The 12,520-nt window shown below is 45.5% G+C and overlaps 15 non-coding genes across 15 annotated transcripts; 11 read left to right on the top strand and 4 right to left on the bottom strand.

Moving 5' to 3' along the window:
* The first annotated feature begins 121 nt into the window (after window positions 1-121).
* Window positions 122-194, top strand: TRNAA-UGC (transfer RNA alanine (anticodon UGC)). The gene has a single exon. It is a non-coding gene; the product is annotated as a tRNA-Ala (tRNA).
* A 593-nt stretch (window positions 195-787) lies between these two features.
* On the top strand, window positions 788-860 carry TRNAA-CGC (transfer RNA alanine (anticodon CGC)). Its single transcript has one exon. It is a non-coding gene; the product is annotated as a tRNA-Ala (tRNA).
* A 1,367-nt stretch (window positions 861-2,227) lies between these two features.
* On the top strand, window positions 2,228-2,300 carry TRNAA-UGC (transfer RNA alanine (anticodon UGC)). The gene has a single exon. It is a non-coding gene; the product is annotated as a tRNA-Ala (tRNA).
* A 592-nt stretch (window positions 2,301-2,892) lies between these two features.
* On the top strand, window positions 2,893-2,965 carry TRNAA-CGC (transfer RNA alanine (anticodon CGC)). Its single transcript has one exon. It is a non-coding gene; the product is annotated as a tRNA-Ala (tRNA).
* A 617-nt stretch (window positions 2,966-3,582) lies between these two features.
* On the bottom strand, window positions 3,583-3,656 carry TRNAN-GUU (transfer RNA asparagine (anticodon GUU)). The gene has a single exon. It is a non-coding gene; the product is annotated as a tRNA-Asn (tRNA).
* A 676-nt stretch (window positions 3,657-4,332) lies between these two features.
* On the top strand, window positions 4,333-4,405 carry TRNAA-UGC (transfer RNA alanine (anticodon UGC)). The gene has a single exon. It is a non-coding gene; the product is annotated as a tRNA-Ala (tRNA).
* Window positions 4,406-5,005: 600 nt separating this feature from the next.
* On the top strand, window positions 5,006-5,078 carry TRNAT-CGU (transfer RNA threonine (anticodon CGU)). The gene has a single exon. It is a non-coding gene; the product is annotated as a tRNA-Thr (tRNA).
* Window positions 5,079-5,695: 617 nt separating this feature from the next.
* On the bottom strand, window positions 5,696-5,769 carry TRNAN-GUU (transfer RNA asparagine (anticodon GUU)). Its single transcript has one exon. It is a non-coding gene; the product is annotated as a tRNA-Asn (tRNA).
* Window positions 5,770-6,445: 676 nt separating this feature from the next.
* Window positions 6,446-6,518, top strand: TRNAA-UGC (transfer RNA alanine (anticodon UGC)). Its single transcript has one exon. It is a non-coding gene; the product is annotated as a tRNA-Ala (tRNA).
* Window positions 6,519-7,110: 592 nt separating this feature from the next.
* TRNAA-CGC (transfer RNA alanine (anticodon CGC)) lies at window positions 7,111-7,183 on the top strand. Its single transcript has one exon. It is a non-coding gene; the product is annotated as a tRNA-Ala (tRNA).
* A 617-nt stretch (window positions 7,184-7,800) lies between these two features.
* TRNAN-GUU (transfer RNA asparagine (anticodon GUU)) lies at window positions 7,801-7,874 on the bottom strand. Its single transcript has one exon. It is a non-coding gene; the product is annotated as a tRNA-Asn (tRNA).
* Window positions 7,875-8,550: 676 nt separating this feature from the next.
* TRNAA-UGC (transfer RNA alanine (anticodon UGC)) lies at window positions 8,551-8,623 on the top strand. Its single transcript has one exon. It is a non-coding gene; the product is annotated as a tRNA-Ala (tRNA).
* Window positions 8,624-9,223: 600 nt separating this feature from the next.
* TRNAA-CGC (transfer RNA alanine (anticodon CGC)) lies at window positions 9,224-9,296 on the top strand. Its single transcript has one exon. It is a non-coding gene; the product is annotated as a tRNA-Ala (tRNA).
* A 2,032-nt stretch (window positions 9,297-11,328) lies between these two features.
* On the top strand, window positions 11,329-11,401 carry TRNAA-CGC (transfer RNA alanine (anticodon CGC)). The gene has a single exon. It is a non-coding gene; the product is annotated as a tRNA-Ala (tRNA).
* Window positions 11,402-12,018: 617 nt separating this feature from the next.
* On the bottom strand, window positions 12,019-12,092 carry TRNAN-GUU (transfer RNA asparagine (anticodon GUU)). The gene has a single exon. It is a non-coding gene; the product is annotated as a tRNA-Asn (tRNA).
* Between the last annotated feature and the right edge of the window lie 428 nt (window positions 12,093-12,520).

The raw sequence follows: 12,520 nt of genomic DNA, 5'->3' as shown, positions 1-12,520 counted from the left end.
AAAAAAAAAACAAGCTATTCTTACATAAAAATTGCCATATAGCATTGCAGCTTCTCACCTGACATGATGAGAAAACCACCGTGAAGTGTGGCAAGAAACTAAAGGCAGACCTGTCATGCCAGGGGTATTAGCTCAAGTGGTAGAGCGCTCGCTTTGCATGCGAGAGGCAGCGGGATCGATGCCCGCATTCTCCAAGAGTTATTTTTCACATGGTAGCAGTGATTGTCTTTTTACCTCATGCTCAAAACTCCAACAGCTAAAACTAGGAGGCTTTCGATCAAGGACAAAACAAGCCTTCGATAGCTCAGCTGGTAGAGCCGAAGACTGTAGAAGAAAGTTAGCAATCCTTAGGTCGCTGGTTCAATTCCGGCTCGAAGGAGTTTTGCGCATTCTATCGGAAGGTTCATCCGGCTGGTAAACACAGCCCAGCTATGCTCGTTCCGTCCACCTACAAACAGCTCTTCTAGAAAGGTCTCCTCCGTTGTACCTGAGGAGTGAGGAGATCAAAACGTAAGCACAAATCAACAGAGAGTTTTTTGTCTTCTCCGTAGATATGTAAAGGCTTTGCTTGGAAGAGGCGTGCATGTATTTGGAAGCCACCCTTCACCTTGTAAAGTCCTCCGATGATCTTCTACTATGGCAACATGGAACTCACACTTAAAAAAAAAAAAAAAAAAGCTATTCTTACAGAAAAAAAATACCATATAACAATGCAGCTTCTCACCTGACATGATAAGAAAATCCCTATGAAGTGTGGCAAGAAACTAAAGGCACAACTGTCCCGCCAGGGGAATTAGCTCAAGTGGTAGAGCGCTCGCTTCGCATGTGAGAGGCAGCGGGATCGATGCCCGCATTCTCCAAGAGTTATTTTTCACATGGTAGCAGTGATTGCCTTTTCACCTCATGCTCAAAACTCCAACAGCTAAAACTAGGAGGCTTTCAACAAAGGCCAAGACAAGCCTTCAATAGCTCAGCTGGTAGAGCCAAAGACTGTAGATGTAAATGAGCAAATCCTTCGGTTGCTGGTTCAATTCCAGCTCGAAGGATGTTTGCGCGTTCTATCGGAGGGCTCATCCTGCTAGTAAACACAGCCCAGCTATGCTCCCTCTGTCCACCTACAAACAGCTCTTCTAGAAGGGTCTCCTCCGTTGTACCTGAGGAGTTCAAAACGTAAGCACAAAGCAACAGAGAGTTTTTTGTTGGGAGAGCAGCTCAGCCGAAAGCTAACGTGGAACCTTTTACACCCCTAGAATGCTACTCGAGCCAAAGAGACCATCGCCCCTGAATAAACACAGCCCAGCTAAGCTGCTTCCGTCCACATACAAAGAGCTCTTTTCCAAAAGTATCCTCCATTCTAACTCGGGAGTTCAAAACGTAGGCAGCGAGCAACAGAGTTATTTGTCGGGAGAGCAATTGAAAGACGACGTGGAACCTTCTTCACTCGTACATAGGCTGCTACTTAAGCAAAAAAGACCATCGTCCCTGGGTAGGCTTGAACCACCATCCTTTCGGTTAACAGCCGAACGCGCTAACCAATTGCGCCACAGAGACGCAAACAGATCTTTCTACAGGAACTCTCAGCCAGGCAGGCCAGGTACAGGTTTCTCAGATCAACTTTTTAACATAATATGACAAAAAGAAATCAGCAAAAACAAAGAGACAATTGCTGATGCTCAGGAGGACTCGAGGCGCCGACAATAAGCTCCTGCTGATGGATTCCATCACAAAGACCAAATACATTTTAGCCACTTTTGAAAAGTCAGTCGATAAATAGACCTTCTCAACGAACAGACCACCGGCAGCAGAGTGGCGCAGCGGAAGCGTGCTGGGCCCATAACCCAGAGGTCGATGGATCGAAACCATCCTCTGCTAGTTGATTCTTTTTATACAGGTCATCATTATATTTCTTCGATAAGACTGATATTGTGCTACATTGCAACTTTCGTCTCCAAACTATTAAGGGGTTTTTTATTGCTTACCCCTCGGTTCTTCGTAGATATGTAAAGGGTTTGCTTGGAAGAGGTGTGCATGTATTTGTAAGCCACCCTTCACCTTTTAAACTCCTCCGATGATCTTCTACTATGGTAAAATGGAACTCACACTGTAAAAAAAAAAGCAAGCTATTCTTACATAAAAATTGCCATATAGCATTGCAGCTTCTCACCTGACATGATGAGAAAATCACCGTGAAGTGTGGCAAGAAACTAAAGGCAGACCTGTCATGCCAGGGGGATTAGCTCAAGTGGCAGAGCGCTCGCTTTGCATGCGAGAGGCAGCGGGATCGATGCCCGCATTCTCCAAGAGTTATTTTTCACATGGTAGCAGTGATTGTCTTTTTACCTCATGCTCAAAACTCCAACAGCTAAAACTAGGAGGCTTTCGATCAAGGACAAAACAAGCCTTCGATAGCTCAGCTGGTAGAGCCGAAGACTGTAGAAGAAAGTTAGCAATCCTTAGGTCGCTGGTTCAATTCCGGCTCGAAGGAGTTTTGCGCATTCTATCGGAAGGTTCATCCGGCTGGTAAACACAGCCCAGCTATGCTCGTTCCGTCCACCTACAAACAGCTCTTCTAGAAAGGTCTCCTCCGTTGTACCTGAGGAGTGAGGAGATCAAAACGTAAGCACAAATCAACAGAGAGTTTTTTGTCTTCTCCGTAGATATGTAAAGGCTTTGCTTGGAAGAGGCGTGCATGTATTTGGAAGCCACCCTTCACCTTGTAAAGTCCTCCGATGATCTTCTACTATGGCAACATGGAACTCACACTTAAAAAAAAAAAAAAAAAGCTATTCTTACAGAAAAAAAATACCATATAACAATGCAGCTTCTCACCTGACATGATAAGAAAATCCCTATGAAGTGTGGCAAGAAACTAAAGGCACAACTGTCCCGCCAGGGGAATTAGCTCAAGTGGTAGAGCGCTCGCTTCGCATGTGAGAGGCAGCGGGATCGATGCCCGCATTCTCCAAGAGTTATTTTTCACATGGTAGCAGTGATTGCCTTTTCACCTCATGCTCAAAACTCCAACAGCTAAAACTAGGAGGCTTTCAACCAAGGCCAAGACAAGCCTTCAATAGCTCAGCTGGTAGAGCCAAAGACTGTAGATGTAAATGAGCAAATCCTTGGGTTGCTGATTCAATTCCAGCTCGAAGGATGTTTGCGCGTTCTATCGGAGGGCTCATCCTGCTAGTAAACACAGCCCAGCTATGCTCCCTCTGTCCACCTACAAACAGCTCTTCTAGAAGGGTCTCCTCCGTTGTACCTGAGGAGTTCAAAACGTAAGCACAAAGCAACAGAGAGTTTTTTGTTGGGAGAGCAGCTCAGCCGAAAGCTAACGTGGAACCTTTTACACCCCTAGAATGCTACTCGAGCCAAAGAGACCATCGCCCCTGAATAAACACAGCCCAGCTAAGCTGCTTCCGTCCACATACAAAGAGCTCTTTTCCAAAAGTATCCTCCATTCTAACTCGGGAGTTCAAAACGTAGGCAGCGAGCAACAGAGTTATTTGTCGGGAGAGCAATTGAAAGACGACGTGGAACCTTCTTCACTCGTACATAGGCTGCTACTTAAGCAAAAAAGACCATCGTCCCTGGGTGGGCTTGAACCACCATCCTTTCGGTTAACAGCCGAACGCGCTAACCAATTGCGCCACAGAGACGCAAACAGATCTTTCTACAGGAACTCTCAGCCAGGCAGGCCAGGCACAGGTTTCTCAGATCAACTTTTTAACATAATATGACAAAAAGAAATCAGCAAAAACAAAGAGACAATTGCTGATGCTCAGGAGGACTCGAGGCGCCGACAATAAGCTCCTGCTGATGGATTCCATCACAAAGACCAAATACATTTTAGCCACTTTTGAAAAGTCAGTCGATAAATAGACCTTCTCAACGAACAGACCACCGGCAGCATAGTGGCGCAGCGGAAGCGTGCTGGGCCCATAACCCAGAGGTCGATGGATCGAAACCATCCTCTGCTAATTGATTCTTTTTATACAGGTCATCATTATATTTCTTCGATAAGACTGATATTGTGCTTCATTGCAACTTTCGTCTCCAAACTATTAAGGGGTTTTTTATTGCTTACCCCTCGGTTCTTCGTAGATATGTAAAGGGTTTGCTTGGAAGAGGTGTGCATGTATTTGTAAGCCACCCTTCACCTTTTAAACTCCTCCGATGATCTTCTACTATGGTAAAATGGAACTCACACTGTAAAAAAAAAAGCAAGCTATTCTTACATAAAAATTGCCATATAGCATTGCAGCTTCTCACCTGACATGATGAGAAAATCACCGTGAAGTGTGGCAAGAAACTAAAGGCAGACCTGTCATGCCAGGGGGATTAGCTCAAGTGGCAGAGCGCTCGCTTTGCATGCGAGAGGCAGCGGGATCGATGCCCGCATTCTCCAAGAGTTATTTTTCACATGGTAGCAGTGATTGTCTTTTTACCTCATGCTCAAAACTCCAACAGCTAAAACTAGGAGGCTTTCGATCAAGGACAAAACAAGCCTTCGATAGCTCAGCTGGTAGAGCCGAAGACTGTAGAAGAAAGTTAGCAATCGTTAGGTCGCTGGTTCAATTCCGGCTCGAAGGAGTTTTGCGCATTCTATCGGAAGGTTCATCCGGCTGGTAAACACAGCCCAGCTATGCTCGTTCCGTCCACCTACAAACAGCTCTTCTAGAAAGGTCTCCTCCGTTGTACCTGAGGAGTGAGGAGATCAAAACGTAAGCACAAATCAACAGAGAGTTTTTTGTCTTCTCCGTAGATATGTAAAGGCTTTGCTTGGAAGAGGCGTGCATGTATTTGGAAGCCACCCTTCACCTTGTAAAGTCCTCCGATGATCTTCTACTATGGCAACATGGAACTCACACTTAAAAAAAAAAAAAAAAAAAAAAAAAGCTATTCTTACAGAAAAAAAATACCATATAACAATGCAGCTTCTCACCTGACATGATAAGAAAATCCCTATGAAGTGTGGCAAGAAACTAAAGGCACAACTGTCCCGCCAGGGGAATTAGCTCAAGTGGTAGAGCGCTCGCTTCGTATGTGAGAGGCAGCGGGATCGATGCCCGCATTCTCCAAGAGTTATTTTTCACATGGTAGCAGTGATTGCCTTTTCACCTCATGCTCAAAACTCCAACAGCTAAAACTAGAAGGCTTTCAACCAAGGCCAAGACAAGCCTTCAATAGCTCAGCTGGTAGAGCCAAAGACTGTAGATGTAAATGAGCAAATCCTTGGGTTGCTGGTTCAATTCCAGCTCGAAGGATGTTTGCGCGTTCTATCGGAGGGCTCATCCTGCTAGTAAACACAGCCCAGCTATGCTCCCTCTGTCCACCTACAAACAGCTCTTCTAGAAGGGTCTCCTCCGTTGTACCTGAGGAGTTCAAAATGTAAGCACAAAGCAACAGAGAGTTTTTTGTTGGGAGAGCAGCTCAGCCGAAAGCTAACGTGGAACCTTTTACACCCCTAGAATGCTACTCGAGCCAAAGAGACCATCGCCCCTGAATAAACACAGCCCAGCTAAGCTGCTTCCGTCCACATACAAAGAGCTCTTTTCCAAAAGTATCCTCCATTCTAACTCGGGAGTTCAAAACGTAGGCAGCGAGCAACAGAGTTATTTGTCGGGAGAGCAATTGAAAGACGACGTGGAACCTTCTTCACTCGTACATAGGCTGCTACTTAAGCAAAAAAGACCATCGTCCCTGGGTGGGCTTGAACCACCATCCTTTCGGTTAACAGCCGAACGCGCTAACCAATTGCGCCACAGAGACGCAAACAGATCTTTCTACAGGAACTCTCAGCCAGGCAGGCCAGGCACAGGTTTCTCAGATCAACTTTTTAACATAATATGACAAAAAGAAATCAGCAAAAACAAAGAGACAATTGCTGATGCTCAGGAGGACTCGAGGCGCCGACAATAAGCTCCTGCTGATGGATTCCATCACAAAGACCAAATACATTTTAGCCACTTTTGAAAAGTCAGTCGATAAATAGACCTTCTCAACGAACAGACCACCGGCAGCAGAGTGGCGCAGCGGAAGCGTGCTGGGCCCATAACCCAGAGGTCGATGGATCGAAACCATCCTCTGCTAGTTGATTCTTTTTATACAGGTCATCATTATATTTCTTCGATAAGACTGATATTGTGCTACATTGCAACTTTCGTCTCCAAACTATTAAGGGGTTTTTTATTGCTTACCCCTCGGTTCTTCGTAGATATGTAAAGGGTTTGCTTGGAAGAGGTGTGCATGTATTTGTAAGCCACCCTTCACCTTTTAAACTCCTCCGATGATCTTCTACTATGGTAAAATGGAACTCACACTGTAAAAAAAAAAGCAAGCTATTCTTACATAAAAATTGCCATATAGCATTGCAGCTTCTCACCTGACATGATGAGAAAATCACCGTGAAGTGTGGCAAGAAACTAAAGGCAGACCTGTCATGCCAGGGGGATTAGCTCAAGTGGCAGAGCGCTCGCTTTGCATGCGAGAGGCAGCGGGATCGATGCCCGCATTCTCCAAGAGTTATTTTTCACATGGTAGCAGTGATTGTCTTTTTACCTCATGCTCAAAACTCCAACAGCTAAAACTAGGAGGCTTTCGATCAAGGACAAAACAAGCCTTCGATAGCTCAGCTGGTAGAGCCGAAGACTGTAGAAGAAAGTTAGCAATCCTTAGGTCGCTGGTTCAATTCCGGCTCGAAGGAGTTTTGCGCATTCTATCGGAAGGTTCATCCGGCTGGTAAACACAGCCCAGCTATGCTCGTTCCGTCCACCTACAAACAGCTCTTCTAGAAAGGTCTCCTCCGTTGTACCTGAGGAGTGAGGAGATCAAAACGTAAGCACAAATCAACAGAGAGTTTTTTGTCTTCTCCGTAGATATGTAAAGGCTTTGCTTGGAAGAGGCGTGCATGTATTTGGAAGCCACCCTTCACCTTGTAAAGTCCTCCGATGATCTTCTACTATGGCAACATGGAACTCACACTTAAAAAAAAAAAAAAAAAGCTATTCTTACAGAAAAAAAATACCATATAACAATGCAGCTTCTCACCTGACATGATAAGAAAATCCCTATGAAGTGTGGCAAGAAACTAAAGGCACAACTGTCCCGCCAGGGGAATTAGCTCAAGTGGTAGAGCGCTCGCTTCGCATGTGAGAGGCAGCGGGATCGATGCCCGCATTCTCCAAGAGTTATTTTTCACATGGTAGCAGTGATTGCCTTTTCACCTCATGCTCAAAACTCCAACAGCTAAAACTAGGAGGCTTTCAACCAAGGCCAAGACAAGCCTTCAATAGCTCAGCTGGTAGAGCCAAAGACTGTAGATGTAAATGAGCAAATCCTTCGGTTGCTGGTTCAATTCCAGCTCGAAGGATGTTTGCGCGTTCTATCGGAGGGCTCATCCTGCTAGTAAACACAGCCCAGCTATGCTCCCTCTGTCCACCTACAAACAGCTCTTCTAGAAGGGTCTCCTCCGTTGTACCTGAGGAGTTCAAAACGTAAGCACAAAGCAACAGAGAGTTTTTTGTTGGGAGAGCAGCTCAGCCGAAAGCTAACGTGGAACCTTTTACACCCCTAGAATGCTACTCGAGCCAAAGAGACCATCGCCCCTGAATAAACACAGCCCAGCTAAGCTGCTTCCGTCCACATACAAAGAGCTCTTTTCCAAAAGTATCCTCCATTCTAACTCGGGAGTTCAAAACGTAGGCAGCGAGCAACAGAGTTATTTGTCGGGAGAGCAATTGAAAGACGACGTGGAACCTTCTTCACTCGTACATAGGCTGCTACTTAAGCAAAAAAGACCATCGTCCCTGGGTGGGCTTGAACCACCATCCTTTCGGTTAACAGCCGAACGCGCTAACCAATTGCGCCACAGAGACGCAAACAGATCTTTCTACAGGAACTCTCAGCCAGGCAGGCCAGGCACAGGTTTCTCAGATCAACTTTTTAACATAATATGACAAAAAGAAATCAGCAAAAACAAAGAGACAATTGCTGATGCTCAGGAGGACTCGAGGCGCCGACAATAAGCTCCTGCTGATGGATTCCATCACAAAGACCAAATACATTTTAGCCACTTTTGAAAAGTCAGTCGATAAATAGACCTTCTCAACGAACAGACCACCGGCAGCAGAGTGGCGCAGCGGAAGCGTGCTGGGCCCATAACCCAGAGGTCGATGGATCGAAACCATCCTCTGCTAATTGATTCTTTTTATACAGGTCATCATTATATTTCTTCGATAAGACTGATATTGTGCTACATTGCAACTTTCGTCTCCAAACTATTAAGGGGTTTTTTATTGCTTACCCCTCGGTTCTTCGTAGATATGTAAAGGGTTTGCTTGGAAGAGGTGTGCATGTATTTGTAAGCCACCCTTCACCTTTTAAACTCCTCCGATGATCTTCTACTATGGTAAAATGGAACTCACACTGTAAAAAAAAAAGCAAGCTATTCTTACATAAAAATTGCCATATAGCATTGCAGCTTCTCACCTGACATGATGAGAAAATCACCGTGAAGTGTGGCAAGAAACTAAAGGCAGACCTGTCATGCCAGGGGGATTAGCTCAAGTGGCAGAGCGCTCGCTTTGCATGCGAGAGGCAGCGGGATCGATGCCCGCATTCTCCAAGAGTTATTTTTCACATGGTAGCAGTGATTGTCTTTTTACCTCATGCTCAAAACTCCAACAGCTAAAACTAGGAGGCTTTCGATCAAGGACAAAACAAGCCTTCGATAGCTCAGCTGGTAGAGCCGAAGACTGTAGAAGAAAGTTAGCAATCCTTAGGTCGCTGGTTCAATTCCGGCTCGAAGGAGTTTTGCGCATTCTATCGGAAGGTTCATCCGGCTGGTAAACACAGCCCAGCTATGCTCGTTCCGTCCACCTACAAACAGCTCTTCTAGAAAGGTCTCCTCCGTTGTACCTGAGGAGTGAGGAGATCAAAACGTAAGCACAAATCAACAGAGAGTTTTTTGTCTTCTCCGTAGATATGTAAAGGCTTTGCTTGGAAGAGGCGTGCATGTATTTGGAAGCCACCCTTCACCTTGTAAAGTCCTCCGATGATCTTCTACTATGGCAACATGGAACTCACACTTAAAAAAAAAAAAAAAAAAAAAAAAAGCTATTCTTACAGAAAAAAAATACCATATAACAATGCAGCATCTCACCTGACATGATAAGAAAATCCCTATGAAGTGTGGCAAGAAACTAAAGGCACAACTGTCCCGCCAGGGGAATTAGCTCAAGTGGTAGAGCGCTCGCTTCGCATGTGAGAGGCAGCGGGATCGATGCCCGCATTCTCCAAGAGTTATTTTTCACATGGTAGCAGTGATTGCCTTTTCACCTCATGCTCAAAACTCCAACAGCTAAAACTAGGAGGCTTTCAACCAAGGCCAAGACAAGCCTTCAATAGCTCAGCTGGTAGAGCCAAAGACTGTAGATGTAAATGAGCAAATCCTTCGGTTGCTGGTTCAATTCCAGCTCGAAGGATGTTTGCGCGTTCTATCGGAGGGCTCATCCTGCTAGTAAACACAGCCCAGCTATGCTCCCTCTGTCCACCTACAAACAGCTCTTCTAGAAGGGTCTCCTCCGTTGTACCTGAGGAGTTCAAAACGTAAGCACAAAGCAACAGAGAGTTTTTTGTTGGGAGAGCAGCTCAGCCGAAAGCTAACGTGGAACCTTTTACACCCCTAGAATGCTACTCGAGCCAAAGAGACCATCGCCCCTGAATAAACACAGCCCAGCTAAGCTGCTTCCGTCCACATACAAAGAGCTCTTTTCCAAAAGTATCCTCCATTCTAACTCGGGAGTTCAAAACGTAGGCAGCGAGCAACAGAGTTATTTGTCGGGAGAGCAATTGAAAGACGACGTGGAACCTTCTTCACTCGTACATAGGCTGCTACTTAAGCAAAAAAGACCATCGTCCCTGGGTGGGCTTGAACCACCATCCTTTCGGTTAACAGCCGAACACGCTAACCAATTGCGCCACAGAGACGCAAACAGATCTTTCTACAGGAACTCTCAGCCAGGCAGGCCAGGCACAGGTTTCTCAGATCAACTTTTTAACATAATATGACAAAAAGAAATCAGCAAAAACAAAGAGACAATTGCTGATGCTCAGGAGGACTCGAGGCGCCGACAATAAGCTCCTGCTGATGGATTCCATCACAAAGACCAAATACATTTTAGCCACTTTTGAAAAGTCAGTCGATAAATAGACCTTCTCAACGAACAGACCACCGGCAGCAGAGTGGCGCAGCGGATGCGTGCTGGGCCCATAACCCAGAGGTCGATGGATCGAAACCATCCTCTGCTAGTTGATTCTTTTTATACAGGTCATCATTATATTTCTTCGATAAGACTGATATTGTGCTACATTGCAACTTTCGTCTCCAAACTATTAAGGGGTTTTTTATTGCTTACCCCTCGGTTCTTCGTAGATATGTAAAGGGTTTGCTTGGAAGAGGTGTGCATGTATTTGTAAGCCACCCTTCACCTTTTAAACTCCTCCGATGATCTTCTACTATGGTAAAATGGAACTCACACTGTAAAAAAAAAAGCAAGCTATTCTTACATAAAAATTGCCATATAGCATTGCAGCTTCTCACCTGACATGATGAGAAAATCACCGTGAAGTGTGGCAAGAAACTAAAGGCAGACCTGTCATGCCAGGGGGATTAGCTCAAGTGGCAGAGCGCTCTCTTTGCATGCGAGAGGCAGCGGGATCGATGCCCGCATTCTCCAAGAGTTATTTTTCACATGGTAGCAGTGATTGTCTTTTTACCTCATGCTCAAAACTCCAACAGCTAAAACTAGGAGGCTTTCGATCAAGGACAAAACAAGCCTTCGATAGCTCAGCTGGTAGAGCCGAAGACTGTAGAAGAAAGTTAGCAATCCTTAGGTCGCTGGTTCAATTCCGGCTCGAAGGAGTTTTGCGCATTCTATCGGAAGGTTCATCCGGCTGGTAAACACAGCCCAGCTATGCTCGTTCCGTCCACCTACAAACAGCTCTTCTAGAAAGGTCTCCTCCGTTGTACCTGAGGAGTGAGGAGATCAAAACGTAAGCACAAATCAACAGAGAGTTTTTTGTCTTCTCCGTAGATATGTAAAGGCTTTGCTTGGAAGAGGCGTGCATGTATTTGGAAGCCACCCTTCACCTTGTAAAGTCCTCCGATGATCTTCTACTATGGCAACATGGAACTCACACTTAAAAAAAAAAAAAAAAAGCTATTCTTACAGAAAAAAAATACCATATAACAATGCAGCTTCTCACCTGACATGATAAGAAAATCCCTATGAAGTGTGGCAAGAAACTAAAGGCACAACTGTCCCGCCAGGGGAATTAGCTCAAGTGGTAGAGCGCTCGCTTCGCATGTGAGAGGCAGCGGGATCGATGCCCGCATTCTCCAAGAGTTATTTTTCACATGGTAGCAGTGATTGCCTTTTCACCTCATGCTCAAAACTCCAACAGCTAAAACTAGGAGGCTTTCAACCAAGGCCAAGACAAGCCTTCAATAGCTCAGCTGGTAGAGCCAAAGACTGTAGATGTAAATGAGCAAATCCTTCGGTTGCTGGTTCAATTCCAGCTCGAAGGATGTTTGCGCGTTCTATCGGAGGGCTCATCCTGCTAGTAAACACAGCCCAGCTATGCTCCCTCTGTCCACCTACAAACAGCTCTTCTAGAAGGGTCTCCTCCGTTGTACCTGAGGAGTTCAAAACGTAAGCACAAAGCAACAGAGAGTTTTTTGTTGGGAGAGCAGCTCAGCCGAAAGCTAACGTGGAACCTTTTACACCCCTAGAATGCTACTCGAGCCAAAGAGACCATCGCCCCTGAATAAACACAGCCCAGCTAAGCTGCTTCCGTCCACATACAAAGAGCTCTTTTCCAAAAGTATCCTCCATTCTAACTCGGGAGTTCAAAACGTAGGCAGCGAGCAACAGAGTTATTTGTCGGGAGAGCAATTGAAAGACGACGTGGAACCTTCTTCACTCGTACATAGGCTGCTACTTAAGCAAAAAAGACCATCGTCCCTGGGTGGGCTTGAACCACCATCCTTTCGGTTAACAGCCGAACGCGCTAACCAATTGCGCCACAGAGACGCAAACAGATCTTTCTACAGGAACTCTCAGCCAGGCAGGCCAGGCACAGGTTTCTCAGATCAACTTTTTAACATAATATGACAAAAAGAAATCAGCAAAAACAAAGAGACAATTGCTGATGCTCAGGAGGACTCGAGGCGCCGACAATAAGCTCCTGCTGATGGATTCCATCACAAAGACCAAATACATTTTAGCCACTTTTGAAAAGTCAGTCGATAAATAGACCTTCTCAACGAACAGACCACCGGCAGCAGAGTGGCGCAGCGGAAGCGTGCTGGGCCCATAACCCAGAGGTCGATGGATCGAAACCATCCTCTGCTAGTTGATTCTTTTTATACAGGTCATCATTATATTTCTTCGATAAGACTGATATTGTGCTACATTGCAACTTTCGTCTCCAAACTATTAAGGGTTTTTTTATTGCTTAC

The sequence above is a fragment of the Anomaloglossus baeobatrachus genome, chromosome 3, assembly GCF_048569485.1.
Source record: "Anomaloglossus baeobatrachus isolate aAnoBae1 chromosome 3, aAnoBae1.hap1, whole genome shotgun sequence".
Classification (NCBI taxonomy): Eukaryota; Metazoa; Chordata; class Amphibia; order Anura; family Aromobatidae; genus Anomaloglossus; species Anomaloglossus baeobatrachus.
Note: the sequence above shows the minus strand (reverse complement) of the source record. Positions and strands in the feature narration are given on the sequence as shown.